The sequence below is a fragment of the Papio anubis genome, chromosome 5, assembly GCF_008728515.1.
Source record: "Papio anubis isolate 15944 chromosome 5, Panubis1.0, whole genome shotgun sequence".
In the NCBI taxonomy this organism is placed as follows: Eukaryota; Metazoa; Chordata; class Mammalia; order Primates; family Cercopithecidae; genus Papio; species Papio anubis.
This window is the reverse complement of record NC_044980.1, coordinates 95,531,123-95,548,668: the sequence shown is the minus strand read 5'-3', so window position 1 is coordinate 95,548,668 and position 17,546 is coordinate 95,531,123. Positions and strand designations below refer to the sequence as shown.

The 17,546-nt window shown below is 41.1% G+C and overlaps 1 protein-coding gene across 17 annotated transcripts in view; it reads right to left on the bottom strand.

Annotated features, from left to right (window-relative positions):
- PAM (peptidylglycine alpha-amidating monooxygenase) overlaps window positions 1-17,074 on the bottom strand; it is a 277,716-nt gene extending 260,642 nt beyond the window's left edge. For 8 of the 17 annotated variants that reach the window (XM_031666332.1, XM_031666335.1, XM_031666336.1 and 5 more), the window contains exons 1-2: window positions 16,354-16,370; window positions 15,435-15,516 (exon numbers count right to left, since the gene is read on the bottom strand). The gene's annotated coding sequence lies outside the window, so the exon portion shown is untranslated. Of the gene's footprint in view, window positions 1-15,434; window positions 15,517-16,353 lie in introns of all 17 variants that reach the window. The other 9 variants (XM_031666327.1, XM_031666333.1, XM_031666338.1 and 6 more) reach the window with 3 other exon arrangements.
- Window positions 17,075-17,546: the final 472 nt, after the last annotated feature.

Below are 17,546 nucleotides of genomic sequence, written 5' to 3'. Positions count from 1 at the left end.
GTTGGTGGGGAACCACAGAGGGCAAGAATCAGGATGAGGAAGACAGCACAAAACAGGCCATATTCAAACACCCTCACATGCAAAACAAAACAATTACCTTGATGAACCTCAATTTTCTCCTCTGTAAAATAGGGATGAAGGCTTACACTGCAGGGTTATAGAAAACATTAGAGGTACTGTAGAGAAGGTATATAACATATAATAATAATGATATCCAACATTTATTAAGCAGTTAACCCTTTGCCAGGCATTTTCTATGCATTTTATGTGCATCAATCTCAAAGAATAATTACAACCACCACACTGTATGAAGTGACACCAATACATCCCTGTTTCAAAAAGGATAAAGCTTAGGCACTCAGAGGGTTGTTCAGTAATTTGCCCAAGGTCAAGAGGCAGAGTTAAGACTTGACGCAAATATCTAACGACAGAAGGAAGCTGGTTTTCCTCGCCACTCTACAAAACGACCTCAACAAATGGGAACAATTATGATTCTGCTGTCTACAGTTTACTAGGACAAGAAAACATAAATATTTCTTCTTTTAAACCCAGTCACAGCCCTTCTAGCATACCACAGCCCCTCTAGGGGCAGGTGGGTGGCAGGGGGATCCAAGCTGCTGGGGTGACAAACTATTCCAAAACATTATTTTCAAGTTGGCACTAGACTTCTCTATATAAAATCTGGGGCATACGGAGCAACTTTATTTTTGAAAGGCCTCAAAATTCTAGCCAACAACAGTGTAAACATCCATTTCCTCCTCTCAATAATTTGAAAGGTCACTCCCCCAGTTTCCTTCCTTTGTGATCCTGTAGTTGAAAATGCTAGACCAAGCCACCAGACATGAAGACAAAGTATTTAGGTGAAGGAGCCAGACACATCTTCACCAAGGTTGTTGTACAGATGAAAAACTACTTAGTAAACACTGCAAAGTTGGTAGCTTGAATACCAGGAGGGCTGTATTTTCAAAACTAAGACTACTTTCTTTCTATCTTCTATGTTTCCCCTGTTTAGAATGCAGCCCTAACAATAAACTTCAATTGCATTCCCCCTTGGCAAATGGGTTTGCTTTCACTTTGAAAAGACAACCAAAATGATTACTATAACAAAACTATAGAATGTTTAGCAATGGAAACCAAAAAGGTTATTAGGTGACATAGTTCCCAACCACCCTTAAACTCCATGCGCTGGAATCGAGTATATATTGTAATGAAAAATAAAGGTTTTAAATTTACAATACTGACCTCTCTCAATTTGTCTGAAGAGATTCTAAAATGGCCAGTAGGAGTGTATAACTCCCAAAATGCTTAACCAAAACTGGCTTTTTTTTTCTCTACACACCTGCAATATTCAAATGGTGCCACTGTACAAAATATTATATAACATGCTGTAACAGCAGGTTTAAAAACAAATATAAACCCCTTCAGGATCAATACAGCTCTTATCACCTTAAAAGAAACAAACGAAAAACTTACAGACACAATTAAAGCTATTTTTCACGGACTACAGAGAGTATTTGGGGGAAATTATTAATTATTATTAAAACACAGTTTCAAACTCATTATATGATGCCAACATTACCCTGATACCACAACCAGACAAAGATACATTAAAAAAAGAAAACTATAGGCCAGTATCCCTGATGAACATTGATACAAAAATCCTCAACAAAACAATAGCAAATAGAATGCAATTAACACATTATAAAGATCATTCATCATGACCAAGTGGGATTTATTCTAGGGATGCACAAAAGGTTTAACATACACAAATCAATCAATGTAATATATCATCTCAACAGAATGAAGGACAGAAATCATATGATCATCACAATTGATGCTGGAAAAGCATATAATAAAATTCAACGTATTTTCATGATAAAAACTCACAGAAAACTAGGTCTAGAAGGAACACACTTCAACATAATAAAAGCCATATGTGACAGACCCACAGCTAGCATCTTACTGGATGGGAAAAAACTGAAAGCCTTTCCTCTAAGATCTTTATGACAAGGATGCCCACTGTCACTATTGTTATTCAACATAATACTGGAAGTCCTAACTAGAACAATCAGACAAGAGGCAGAAATTAAGGGCATCCAAATTGAAAAGAAAGAAGTCAAATTATCCTTGTTTGCAGATGATATGACCTTGTATTTGGAAAAACCTAAAGACTCCACCCAAAAAATAATAGAACTAATAAACAAAATCAGTAAAGTTGCAGAACACAAATCAACATACAAAAGACCAACATACAAAAATCAGTAGCATTTCTATATACCAACAGCCAAACAATCTGAAGAAGAAATTTTTAAAAATCCTATTAACAAAAGTCACAAATAAAATTCACTACCTATGAATTAATCAAAGATGTGAACGATCTCTATAATGAAGACTATAAAACATTGATGAAAGAAATTGAAGAGGACACACACATACATAAAATGGAAAGATATCCTATGGTCATGGATTGGAAGAATCAGCATCGGTAAAATGTCCATACCACCCAAAGCAATCTACTGATTCAATACAATCCCTATCAAAATACCAGTGAAATTCTCCATAGAAGTGGGAAAAAAATCCTGAGATTTATATGTATTCACAAAAGACCCAGAATAGCCAAAGCTATCCTGAGCAAAAAGAACAAAACCAGAGGAATCACATTAACTGACTTCAAATTATACCACACAGCTATAGTAACCAAAGCAGCATGGTACTGGCATAAACACAGACACATAGACAGATGGAACAGAACAGAGAACCCAAAAACTAATTCAAACATCTAAATGAACTCATTTTCAACAAAGTTGCTCAGAACAAACATTGGGGAAAGGACAGTCTCTTCAATAAATGGTGCTGGGAAAACTGGATACTCATATGGAGAAGAATGAAACTAGACCCGTATCTCTTACCATATACAAAAATCAAATCAAAATGGATTAAAGACGTAAATCTAAGACCTCAAACTACGAAACTTCTACAAGAAAACATTGGGAAAACTCTCCAGGACATTGGTATGAGCAATGATTTCTTGAGTAATACCCCATAAACACAGGCCACCAAAGCAAGAATGGACAAATAGGACCACATCAAGTCAAAAAGCTTCTGCACAGCAAAGGAAACAATGAACAAAGTGAAGAGACAATCCACAGAATGGGAGATAACATTTGCACACTATCCATCTGACAAAGGATTAGTAACCAGAATACATAAGGAGCTCCAACAACTTTACTGGAAAAAAAAAATCTGATAATTCAGTTAAAAAATGGGCAAAAGATCTGAATAGACATATTCTCAAAAGACATATAAATGGCAAATAGGTATATGAAAAGGCACTCAACATCATTTATCATCAGATAAATGCAAATAAAAATTACAATGTCATCTCACCCCAGTTAAAATGGCTTTTCTCCAAAAGACATGCAGTAACAAATGCTGGTGAGGATGTAGAACAAAGGGAACCTTTGAACACTGTTGGTGGGAATGTAAATGAGTTCAATCACTACGGAGAACAGTTTGGAGGTTCCTCAAAAAACTAAAAATAGAGCTACCATAAGATTCAGTAATTTCCTTTCTTTGGGATATATATGTCTCACTGCTAGGTATAGACCCAAAAGAAATGAAATCAGCATATTGAAGAGATATCTGCACTTTGTTTACCACAGCACTGTTCACAATAGCCAAGATTTGGAAACAACCTAAGTATCCATCAACAGATCAATGGACAGAGAAAATGTGGCACATATACAGAATGGAGTACTATTTAGCCATAAAAGAGAATGAGATTCTGTCATTTGCAACAACATGAATGTAACTGGAGGTCATTATGTTCAGTGTAATAAGCCAGGCACAGAAAGACAAACTTTGCATGTTCTCACTTATTTGTGGGAACTAAAAATAAAAACAATTGAACGCATGGAGATAGTAGAACGATGGTTACCAGAGCCTGGGAAGGGAAGTGGAGAGGTTGGAGGGGGAGTGGGGATGGTTAATGGGCATAAAAAATGGAAAGAATAAGTAAGATCTAGTATGTAATAGCACAACAGGGTGACTATAGTCAATGAGAATATAATTATACATTTTAAAATAACTAAAAATGTATAATTAGGTTGTAACACACAAAAAGTGTGTGAAGTAATGGATACCCATTTTACTCTGATGTGATTACTACATATTGTATGCCTGTATCAAAATATCTCATATGCCCCATAAATATATACACCTACTAGGTACCCACAAAAATTAAAAATTAAAACAATTTAGAAAAAAAATTTAAAAGACATGATTAGGTATGAATCAGAGTGGATAATATTAATGGCAGTAACAGTAGTTAACACCATTATAGTAATTATAGAACTAGCAGTAGTTTGTCATTGTCATCACAGTAGTGGACTGAGTGCTTGCTGTGTGCTGGTCTCCATTCTAAGTGCATTACATGGATGAGCTTATTAATCCCCACATGACAAGCTTGCCAGAGTGACACAGGCCCCCAAGCCAGAGTCTGTGGATTCAAATCCTGGTCCCAGCACTTAGAACCTATATGACCTTGGACAAACTACTTTAACCTCTGTGAGTCTCGTTTTCCAACATCTACATGAGAGGACACCAAGAGGAAACTTATTTCTACAACAGCAATGAAATCTAATGTGTCTTTTTCCTTAATTTTTTCCTACAAAAAATAATAAGCAGAAATAAACAATCTATGGCTGTTTTTCCTTTAGTGAAAATCTTGATGCAGCAATAATAATGAAGCAATTTAATGAAATTACAGCAAGTTAAAATTAACAGGAATTGTTGAATTATAAAATAAGTTTATGTGAATGTTCAGAATTTCACATGCAACGTTTATCAAGTATTTAATTTATTTTTCCTTATATCAGGTGTCCCCAGCCCCCTGGCAACAAACTGATACTGGCCTTGGTCTGTTGGGAATAGGGTTGCACAGCAAAGAGGTGAGCAGTGGGTAAGCAAGCCAAACTTCATCTGTATTTACAGCCACTCCCCATCGCTCACATTATCACCTGAGCTCCACCTCCTGTCAGATCAGCTGGGGCATTAGAGTGTCACAGAAGCAGGAACCCTAACATCAACTGCATGTGAGAGGGATCTAGGTTGCAAGCTCCTTATAAGAATCTAATGCCTGATGATCTGTCACTGTTTCCCATCACCCCCAGATGGGACAGTCAAGATGCAGGAAAGCAAGCCTGGGTTCCCACTGATTCTACATTATGGTGAGTTGTATAATTATTTCATTATATATTACAACGGAATAATAATAGCAATAAAGTGCACAATAAATGTAATACACTTGAATCATCCCAAAACCATTCTCCATCCCAGTCCGTGGAAAAACTGTCTTCCATGAAACCAGTCCTGGTGCCAAAAAGGTGATGGGCTGCTGCCTTGTATCATATGGGAAACTAGCTCCACACCTAATTTACCATTTTAGTAACACAGAACAAATCCATCACATTTGTGGTTACCCTTTCTTGTATGTGTATTGTATCATGCCGATATGGGCTGAGTTGTGTCCCCATAAAAACAAAAGATGTTCAAGTCTTAACTTCCAGTACCTGTGAATGTGACGATTTGGAAATAGGGTCTTTGCAGATGATCTAGTTAAGATGAGGTCATTGGGGTAGACCATAATCCAATATTACTGTGTCCTTATAAAAAGGGGAAACTTGGACACAGAGACAGACACACAAAGAGGAAGACAGGAAAGATGATGTGAAGACATAAGGAACCATGTATAGGCCAAGGAACATTTGAGGCTATCAGAACACGAGAGAGGGAATGGGACAGGTTCTCTCTCACAGCCTTCTGAAAGAACCAATCCTGCCAATATACTGATGTTGGGCTTCTAGCCTTAGAACTCTGATACAATACATTTCTGGGGTTTAAGCCACCTGGTTTGTGGTACTTTGTTACAGCAGCCCCAGGAAACTAATATGCAGGTTGTAGATGAAGTTGGCCCAAGATTGCAAAGTGTGGCTGGAAGCTTAAGAATCCTCAGAGTTCCAGCAGCACACACATACATGACTCTACACTGTGTGAAATGGTGCGAAGAACCTGCAATTTAGATGAGGATATGGACTACACCCACCTAAAATACTAAAAATAATGTCATACATTTGCTTAAAACACTTTGTACATGTTGTACTTCACTTTTTCTTCACAACTACACTGAATGAAAGAAGGGAGCCTCGGTATCTTCATCTTATTGACAAGGAACCTGAACGTAGACTGTTTGGGCCAACGTCACATGTATACATGGCAGAGCAAGTACCGGTACCAAATCTTTTCTAGGAAAAATGAATGCAATCATGAATATTTTAACTTGGAACAATGGTGGCACTTTAGAAGTAGTTCTTCTTCAAGTGACTCAAGGAAGGACAAAAATAACATCACATAGACTGAGTAGGCCGAGGGGTTCTGTGATCCAGGTAAGCTGGAATAAATCAGAAGAATCAGGTAGAAAAAGTAACTCTTGAAGGAAGTGATGGAAATAGGCCAATAGAAAGAAAAGAGGCTTCATGATGAATAAAAAGAATGGCAAAAAAGAAAAGGATAAATTATGTGGAAAGCCTAAACAAACGTTAAAGGGAAGCCTTCAACTGAATAAGAAGTACAGAAAGGGTTGTAACAGCATGTGGGGTTGAAGTAAGTTTGGGGACTTTTAGCTGGGCTGATGAAGGGGTTGTCATTGACAGGATAGACAAACAGTTACCACTGACAGTTTTTGAGCAGGATTTGCTGTGGTAAAGGAAGCTGTTCTAGTAGCTGTGTTAAAATCAGTTTAGTGGCAGAGCAACCTGGGATTGTAATTGATATAGTAAGGGACTTTGAAAAACTGATTAGGACTGAAGATAATGACCCCATATAGACGCTTTAAGTTTTAGCTACCAGCAAGACATTCTTGACACTTTTCTTCCCTCACCCCCTGTATTTCTGGACAAACTGGTCATCTTGGTATTCCTTGGTGGTGGAGGTGTAGAGGCAGAGTTCCTTTGTTCCAGCCTCAATATCTTATACCTGTTACCTCTGCTTAGTAGTTAGCTCCCTGACTTCATCTGTGTTTTTGCTCAAATGCTACCTCTTCAAGAGGTTTTGTTGACCATCCTATGTAAGAGGACCCTCTGCTATCATTCTCCATTCCCTTATTTGCCTAATTTTTCTTTACAGGACTTATTAGTACCTGATAATATATATATATGTATTTATTATATATATGTTTTTATTATGTATATTACACTTAATGATTATCTGTCACTCCCATTAATAATTAAGCTCCCTGAGTCCAAGGACATTTTATATACTGTTCAGAGTTTTATTTCTAGAGCCTGGCACAGAGATTAGCATAAAGTAGGGAGTCACTAAATATTTGTTGAACAAATAAAAGAAAATCCCAACTTGTTCCTGAGTTCAATTAATGGTATTCCCCCCAAAACACTTTCAATCCATCTTCACTGCCACTTCCCAGTATCCACCACCAGAGTGGTACACACTGTCATGTCAAATTAAATTCACGCAAGAGCTATCCAACTTCTCCCCACTGACACTCACACCCCAATCCAACTCACAACCCCACAGATGATCTCACCAAAACACAAATCACATGAAGTCCCCAGCTGCTACCTAAAACACTCTCCATTGTTCTTATGAGGAATACCAAATTCTTCATGTGGCCAGCAAGACCCTGTGTGGACTGGCCCCAGCCAAGGGGTCCAGCCTCAGTAGCTCTTCTCTCCCCTTGACCCTCCTCAGTTACTTGATTTCATTCTGTTCCCTTCTGTAAAGGGCCTCTGCACAAATGGCAGTTCTCTCTGCTTTCTGGAACACTTTTCTTCCTACCCTATCTCACATTCTCCTACTCACACTTCAGATATCAATCAAGTGTCACTTCCTCAGGTTCCTATTATATAAGCCCACAAAATTGTACTGTTCTATTCAGAGCATTTACCTCTGCTTGTAATTATACATAATTATTTGTTGTTGCTGTCGTGTGTATATTTTATTAGTGATTGCCTTCCTCCTATACTCTTCACTCCATGATAATGCAGACCAGGAATTTTCTGCTCATTATTGGATCTCTGGGGTCAAGAATAGTGCTAGGTACATGGCTGACACTGAATGAATATTTGTTGAATAAGTGAAACCCAAGAGCTAGACGTCACTGTCAAATACACAGATAAAAAATTTTTCCACTAATACTGAGGTAAAGCTGAAGGCAACGATATTAGTGAAAATCTGTAATAGGACTTAGAGCTATTATTAAAACAGAAGGAGAGGGGAGGAACCCAGGGCAATGCAAACTGTAACAGTGCTAACTATCTACTGGATAATAATGGGACCAAGAGAGTCTGTTTAATTAGGGAACTAGACAAGAACTAGTTCAAACAATTTACTGACACCAGGTAGTTATGACTTAGGTAGTGACAGTAACTAGGTGAAAGGTTACATTTACATATCCTATTAACAGCTCCTTGACTCATCATCAGTCTGCTCTGGAAACATTTATCTGTGCAGAGAAACCATTAAAACTTTCCTTGGCATTTTCTATTATAAAAATTCTGCAAAAAGTCCTTAGTTCCCTGGAAAATGTTTTAAAGACATTTCACTGTGGTCGATTAGGCATATAGTAATAGCTAAGTGAGGCAGGGGCCACAGAGGAAATGGCATATAATAGAAAGAACCACTTCGCTCCTGATTAAAGTTACTCATGTGCAGCTTGAGAAAATGTACCCACTAGAAAGCTCTGAGCACTACAGGGTATCACGGGTTAAAGGACAAGGCCTAATTTTTTTTAAGCCTCATTGTTACTGCTTTATTCTGAAAATACGAGAACCAATATAATTCTAAATTCTCCCCAGGGAAAGAAGGAGTTTATTAGTTTACTTTTATTTCCTTATTTCAGACTTCTTTTAACATAAGATGTAGCACTGATGAGCATGAAAAAAAAAATCTAATATTGCTTCCATTCATTGAAACCCATCAGTGACACATGCAATAAACAGCAAGTCTCCTGGTTTTGTTTCTGAAGAGGGCACACCAACAGTTTCAACAGCATACTCCAGTTTTACTGGAAACAGTTTTCAAAAGATGACTTACCACACCCTGCCTGAGGAAGGACAGCATGAAACTGGGGAAAATTCTGATCTTCAGAAATACAATAGACAACGAGTATTTCCAATTTCATGCTGTTTATATGAAGAGAATGGAGGCACAAGGCAAGACTAGCCCGAAGCACAGGTAAGAACTGTGGCAAATAAAAGAGAAAGGAAGAATGAAAGCACACTGAACAAGTGACTTTACCAGATTTAGAGGGGCTGAGGAAGGGGGATTTGGGGGAGACAACCAGCCTTTTCTACCCCTACAGAAATAAGATTTCAAAATTCACAATTAAAAGAAAAAGACATTTAACAGAGTAATGGTTTTAAACTAAATGGAGAAAAATCTCACTAGTTAACAAATGCCTGCTTTATGCAAGGGACTCTACCTTTACACAAAACCTAATAGCACATGACTTTGACTCTCCCAGAATGTACTGAATTTGAAAGGAATGTCTATGAAAATAAGGCTTTGTTGATGGAATTATGTAAATAACAGGTATACATATAACCTAAAAAAGTTTTCTTTCAACACTATAGAAGCCTCCAATTACATGCAACAATGATCATGTTATTCAAAATTAATATCTTCATAAAAGTTCCCTTCAAAAGAGTTCTAAAAGGTAACAACCTTGGCAGGTTCTGGGTGCTATGTATATAAGCGCTTAAAAATAATAAATTCAATCTTTAAAATATTCTAAACTTCAGACTTTTAAAAGCTTGAATTAATCTTTATATAAGTAAAATTTTACTGCACTGCAAATGAGTACTATTTTAAAACAAACTTACTTTGGCATAAATAAGTGAAATTCTCAATATATGAAATTTATGATAAGGCATTTTTAGCCACGGAAAAAGCAGGTAGTAGTATGATTCTTCCATAAGGGCCTCAGACTTGACTTTATTTATTTCTACCACTGTTTTTGTTTTGCTTATGTTGTACATGCAGCAGTGAACTATACACTCAATGCAGGTAAAAACTGTCCTTTGTTACTGCAACTGTTGGCTGGACCTATCATTCTTTGTGCATTTGCTTCCCAGTACTTGTGGTCCACACTCTCCACAAAATGAGCTTCTCCTATCTGAAAGGGAAGCAGATCTGCTGCTTTGATTGTTTCTTGGCATTTCCCCCTAATTCTGCGGCGTCATTTAAAGTTGTATTTTAAAGTATTATGTTTTCTATTTTTTGAGTCCAGTTCCCTCCTTTCTTGAAGCTGTCCTCTTAAACTCCTGAACAAGAGCCATCTGGAAATCTTGTTCCTGTCCTCCATCCTTTCTGTGAGTACATGCCAGCAGAGCTGGGTTGCAGCAGGCACTGCCTAGGTGCTGCTGGACTGGCTATGCTCCAGACCCTCACTGTTTTATTTTTTGTTTGCTTGTTTCGTTTTGTTTTTATTATACTTTAAGTTCTAGGGTACATGTGCACAACGTGAAGGTTTGTTACATATGTATACTTGTGCCATGTTAGTGTGCTGCACCCATCAACTCTCACTGTTAATATGCAACTCTTGTCCTTTTGTGTTAAGCATGGTTACCAGACGAAGCTCAAGACAGTGTTCAGAAGTTCAAGCTCCTTTGGGCACAGATCCTAATCTCACAGTCACACATGATTTGAGTAATGCCATTTATATGTAGAACTTCTGCTGCCACATGTCCCCAGTCTGCCCAGTCTCCAAATTGACAGTGTAGATACTTTTCCACTTCTTTTCCCCAAGAGGCCTGAACTAAGTACTGTATAGGTTATCCAAACAGAAATATTTTCTTTGTATTAAAGGGGCTCCTATGAATCTAACATGAAGCCAAACATCATTTTTATGCTGTCAAAATCAACAACTTCTGCTGTCTCTACTCATCTACCAACACAAACAAAATTTGTAGCTTTAAACCAGCAATGTCCAATAGAACTTTCTGCAACAATGGAAATTTTCGATATCTTCTCTGCCCAGTACCATAGCAACTAGCTTCATACGTGCTATTAAGCATTTGAAATGTGGCTAGTGCAATGGAGGAATGGGTTTTTAAAATCTTATTCCATTTTTAATTAATTTATACTTAAATTTAAACAGACAATATGGCTAGATTGCTCTCAATAATTAAGGGTCTGAGATTTTTACCCTACTTGCAGGCTAACGAAATTAACGTGCCACAGTTTCATGACGATGCTGGAAGAAGACAGAAAATTCTAGGGTCAGAGACAAAGGACTATACTACTCACAAAAATATCAGCAACAGTAGTATCAGCATAGTTGTGCCAATCTCCTGAAACTCGGTTCCCCCCGTGTGATGTGAAGCGGATACTCAATGCATTGTCAGAGGGGAACCCTGAGCTTAGGGTCTTGAATATTTTAAACTGGACAGTAAAACCTACCTCTGCTTTGCTTCGGAGGGAAAGAATACCTCTATCTTCTAAAACTATCTACTATACAAATATCTTTGAGAAGAGAGTCCGGGATGAAAGCAGGAAATGCCTTTGCTCATAAGACATGCAAAAGTCTGAGTGACTAATGGAGAATTGAATCCCAACACAGGGGTATCATACATATCTCTGAAGTCCACTCATCTCCCTCCTGCTTGAATACCTTGCTTTTAGCTACACTTCTTCCTATGACCATGGTAAGCTTCCAAATGGTTATCTTTCTTCCACCACTGCCTCCTCCCACTCATTTTCTGTACAGTAGCTAGACTGCATCTTGTAACACAAATCTCATCTTGTTTCAGTCTTCAATGTCACCCACTGTCCTTAGGATTAGGCCACCCCTCCTTAGCAAGTTCCACAAAGCCAGCACTTCCCTTGCTTGTCCGTTTAAGGTTTATGCCTTTAGTCACATTACACTCCTCTCATGTTCTTACATGTAGAGGTCATAAAGTGGGAGCCCTAGGTTGAATTCCAACTACATATTTGTCTGGTTTGGCCCATAGAACAGTTTTTAAAACATTTGGGCTATTTCATATTTGGGAGATTTCATATTTATAAAATATGAATTTTAAGCTCCTCTTTAGAAATCAAGGCATCTGGTAACACTTGGCCTGCATCCCAACCTGACAATACTTGGCTGAAACTGAGTATCTACTTCTCCCTTTAGACAGTCTGGATTCTCCAGATTGCCACGCGTCTCCCTCCTGCTCTTAACCTATGTATTGTTTTACATTTTCTGCCTTACTTCCATTCTAAGGCATCATGCTCCCTTTGGTCTCTTTCAATCTTCCCACTTCTTCAGCTGCTAACTACCACTCATGCTTCAGGTCTTTGTGTATTCATGCCACTAGGAAGTTTTCCTTCACCACCACCAACCCAATTAGGATGAAATGATGCACTGTGTGACATTCACCTATCCAGGACCCTGCCATCCCATCATATCTTCCGAGGTTCTCTGCACTACCCTTATCATGACATGAATCACATGGCATTATAATTATTTTAAATTTTGTTTCTAAATTTATAAGTCTCTGTTTATAGATCTGCATCCCTGTCTACACCTTCAAGTCATAAGAAAGTGACTACAACTGTCTTGTATACTATTGGATGTCAGTGCCTAGGAAAAAGCCAAACATATAGTGTGGGCTGAATAAACACTTGTTGCATAAATGAATGAAACAAGTTAGCTGAGGAAAGGCTACTTCAAAATACTGGGGCAGAGTGTATTTATATTTTTATATATGTATTTATTTTTAAAATGTGGACCACCGAAATTCCATTCCTTCCCCCTCTCCCCCTACCCTAGAGAAACTAAAATAACTACTTGAGTCGTAGCGCAATAGTTATATACTGGCAATGTGCTAAGAACCACATGTGGATTAGTTCATTTAATGCTGACAACAGTCCTTTCAGGTTAGTACTTCATTATTCCCATTTTGGAGAGTTAAATCATTCAACCCTGGATAAGATGAAGGCCTTATTCTCCACAACACTACAGTAAATTGTAGGGATGCATGATGACTTACATTTCTGCCAGGAGACCTGAGAGCACATGACACCAACAGCAACTATATTCACAGCCCGTCTTTTGAGCTATTTGTATGGTTTTAATAATTAGCTTTCACATTCAAATGGTAAGGAAAGTACTTATACACACAAGAAGCTTTCGTGGCTATTATACCAAATGACACAGCTTCCAGGGCAGTAACAAGAATCTTTAATCTCATTTCACAAATAGAAAAACAAAGGTATGGAGCAATAAGGCCAAGTGTAAAGTTAACGTTATGTCCCTCAGGCTGTCCCCCAGCCTGCCATGCCTTAATGTGACAGTCCAAAGCCCTCAAAGCGCGGTATGTAAAGCCTAATAAATTCTGCACGTAGCAGATAAATAAATTCTTCCTAGGGGGAAGAAAGAATCAGAGATGTCACTGAGTCACAAAAAGTACAACCTAGGCAGAAAGTCAAGATCTCTGGTCAATCTTTTCCAGGTGGAATTCTTGCTCATTCTTTGCCCCAAAACACACACACACACAAAAAAAGTTTTAACAAGAAGCTAAATTCTAAGAGGTTGGTTTTTTTGTTTTGTTTTGTTTTGTTTTGTTTTTTTGAGACAGGGTGTCTGTCTGTGGCCCAAGTTGGAGTGTGGTGGCATGATCACAGCTCACTGCAGCCTTATCCTCCCAGGTTCAAGAGATCCTCCCTCTTCAGCCTCTTGAGTAGCTGGGACTACTGGCGTGCACTACCACACCTGGCTTTTTTTTTTCTTTTAATATTTTTTGTAGAGAGAAGGTCTCACTATGTTACTGGTTCAAACTCCTGAACTCAAGCAATACTTCCGACTCAGCCTCTCAAAGTGTTGGGATTACAGGCATGAGTCATCACACTTAGTCTCACCAAGTCTTGTAACTTTTAAAGTCAAATTTCCAGAGAGACTTCAGGACCCACCAGGCCTTTAAGTGTTCAAGTTCCAGCTTATTACAAATATTACATTAAATATCTGTATATTTTTCTAGGCATTATAATTTCCTTCCTGAAGGAGTTGAGAAAAAAACTGTATGTGGGCACCACAATTTTATTGACGTGTTGAATGAAGTTAGAATTAAAATGTCTATAGCTTTTAACATATGATTAGCACATCATACATGTGTAGAATGCTTTCCTAAGCTTTCATTCTAAAAACACAGAATTCATTTTATTTCCAAGTGCACCTTGATGAAGTAGAAGCACATGGCATTTTATTTTCGAAAGCAATGTCTTAGCAAACTTGTTATTTCTTCCAATCTATTATGTAAACGCACCAAATTATTATTTATTTATGTATTTATTTATTATTTTTTGTGTTTTTATTTTTTGAGACAGAGTCTCACTCTGTCACCAGGGCTGGAGTGCGTGGAGTGATTTCAGCTCACTGAAACCTCCACCTCCCAGGTTCAAGCGATTCTCCTGCCTCAGCCTCCCAAGTAGCTGGGATTACAGGCGCCCGCCACTATGCCCAGATAGTTTTTTGTATTTTTAGTAGAGATGGGATTTCACCATGTCGGACAGGCTGGTCTCGAACTTCTGACCTTGTGATTTGCCAGCCTGGGCCTCCCAATGTGCTGGGATTACAGGCGTGAACCACCGCACCCGGCCAAATGATGATCTTAAAGGGCCTTTGATAATGCATTCTTGACCTCATTCTACTTGCCATGTATAGTCATTAGAAGACTGTTCATATAAAAATATGAAATAAAACGATATAGTCTTTAAGTTACATTGGAAGGCCCTTTAGGACAAGGAACATACTCTATATCTTTATATCTTTAAAGCATGTAGCAGAGTGCATCGCACAATGAAAATGCCTATCAAGTCAGGAATGCAGGAACGACAGGGCTTACCATTTAATATCAATTCTAAAACTGATTATTTACTTTTGAGACAGGGTCTCGCTGTGTCACCCAGGCTGGAGTGCAGTGGTATAAACACAGTTCACTGCAGCTCTGACTTCCTGTAAAGCTGATTTTTTTTTTAGGCCATTTACTTGCTTCATAAAGTAACTAGAATGGCAAGAACTATGCTTTTTTGTGCCTGTGATTATAAACTGAAAATTTACAAACAATATGACACATGTTATTTGACCTAAATGTCTGATTTTACCAAAATGAAGGCATCTTTCCTGGATTATTAGAATTAGCAGTAAATTTAAGTTTGCACCTAGAATAGAAAAGAGATTGTAAATAATGTAAAACATCTGAAGCAAACAAAGTCCAATAAGATCTTCCTTCTATTTAAACTTCTATGACCGCAAAGGCACAGGATGTAAGGTCCATAGCTTGGTACACAGGGATTGGTGGGGAAGAGACGATTTCAACTCTGAACCCTGATAACCAGCTCCAGGAACACATGCCTTTCAGCCCCGCAAAGCTACTGACCAAATCTCCCAGAAAGATAATCACATCTCAGCCAAAGGACACGAACTCAGACGATCAGAACACAGGACCCGCCATCAGGCAGCTGCACGAGACAAGAGACCGTGCTCAAAATCACGTAATACCCTAAGTCACCCCAAGGGAGCCCCACAACCACCCTCAGCTGCGGGCAGAGCTGACGCATATTTTGCAAATGACAATACAGAGGTTCCGATGGGGCGGGTCCCAAGGCCACACAGCTGGGAAGGTGACTGAACCTAGACTTAACTAGTATCCCAAGTGGTGGATACTTCCCATTCTGCCTGGGCGATCGCGCTTCGCCCTCGTATTACACTCCGAGGCTGGTAAAACGGCAGGAAGAGAGCAAAGCTGGGCCAGGACGGGAAAGAAAGAGGGGAGGGAATTTCCACTGCTTCCCGGCACTCGCCCCCACTCCACACCCCAGGTTGCTACTCCGCGGCGGCCTCTACTTCCCCAAACTAGACTCAAGGGCGGGCAGAGGACCAAGGAGGCTTTCTAGGCGTCACGGAGAGTTCTCCAAGTTGGGGGCAGAAAAGGCGAATGAACAAATTGTACCCCCTAGGGTGAGGGCACAAGGAGAAGTGCGGAGGTGAGAAGGACAGGCGGGGAGGACGACCCCTCACAAACTGACCAGGGACTTAATAATGATGGTGAAGTGTGGTGAGAGAGGTTGGGGAAATGCGAGAATGGCTCAGTCCCCAAAATCCTCCCTGGCCACAGCGCTGGATCCCCGCCCCATCCCCCCACCCCCGACCCGGGCAGCCCGAGAGAAAAAGCAACAACCTCCTGGGGCACCAGGAATTGGTGGCAGCAGGATCCCGAGCCTGGGCCCCCTTTCGCACCCCCAGCCTCACCCTTGCCCTGCCCGCCTCGCAGTGGCGGCAGCGGCAGCAACACCAACCTGCGCGGCCACGGGCTCTGTCCGGGACGGAAGCCGGAGCCTGCGGGCGGCGGAGCGGCGGGCGGAGTTAGTTAGAGGCTCCGGCTCCCTGGGCGGGGACAGGCTGAGCACGCGGCGGCAGCGGCGGTGGCGGGGGCTCCCTCCCTTCGGCGCGCGCGAGGCCCAGCCGGGTCTGCCGCTCGCCCTCGACTCCTGGGGCAGCTCTCAGTCCCTCCCCAGGGGCGGCTCCCGGGCCAGCCCCGCGCTCGCCTCCTCCACGCCGGCTGCCTCTGCTCTGCCCTGCCTCTTTGGGCGGAGGGGCCGCGGGGCTTGGGAACTGGAGACCCAGCGACTGCCCGCAGCTTCCCGGGGTTTCCCTGCGAGGGTCGCGTGTGCTGAGTGTCGGAACTCACGTGCGGGCCAGAGGTAGCCAACAGCTGTAACTCTTGCCCAAGTGCCCCGGGGAGGGGAGTGAAGGCCCGGCCTGAAAGTCTCTGACCCTCCCGAGTCTCGTGTCCCTAGAAGCAGCCCTGCGAGGTGGCCACGACAGCTGCCCGGAGACAGGCAGAGGAAAATGTCCGACTCTCCCTCCGCCCAGCCTCGGGCCAGGAGAACGTTTCCGGAGAGAAGGAAGGACCCGTTGACCCCCAGCCCTTGCTCCAGCCTGGATACCTGGCTGAGTGCATGGAACTGGAAGGGACGGCAGAGCACCGGGGCTGAACGCATGGGAAATGTGCGATTTCTATTCACACCACCCCCTTGCCCGGCCCCTGGATTCAGGCCACCTCGCTCAGGTCTGCGCAGTGCTTCCCAGTTCGCACCTCCGACCGGAGGAGGGAGGTGGGTATCCCTTTCTTAGCCTGGCTTCCCGCCTCCATCGGTATCCCTTTCTGCGAAACCTTTTTAACCTGCAGAGTGCCCAGCGCGCACACACCGATCACTTCGCCCCTAAACTGCGGGCAGGGAGCTCTGGAGCCATCCACATCCCCAGCCTCACCCCAAGGCAGGAGAAAGCAGGGATCCGCGCGTGGGGTGGTGGGGGCGGGGCTGGAGAGTTCCAGTAGGAAGCTGTTATACCCAAGAGGCTTGATGATGTGCAGTACTGACCCCCCACACAAATTGATATGCGTTTAATTGAGGGCAGGTATTTGCCAGGGTCTTTCCCCATCTGCAGGTAACCGCCTGAGTGCGTTCACCGTGCCTCTTCCATCCCC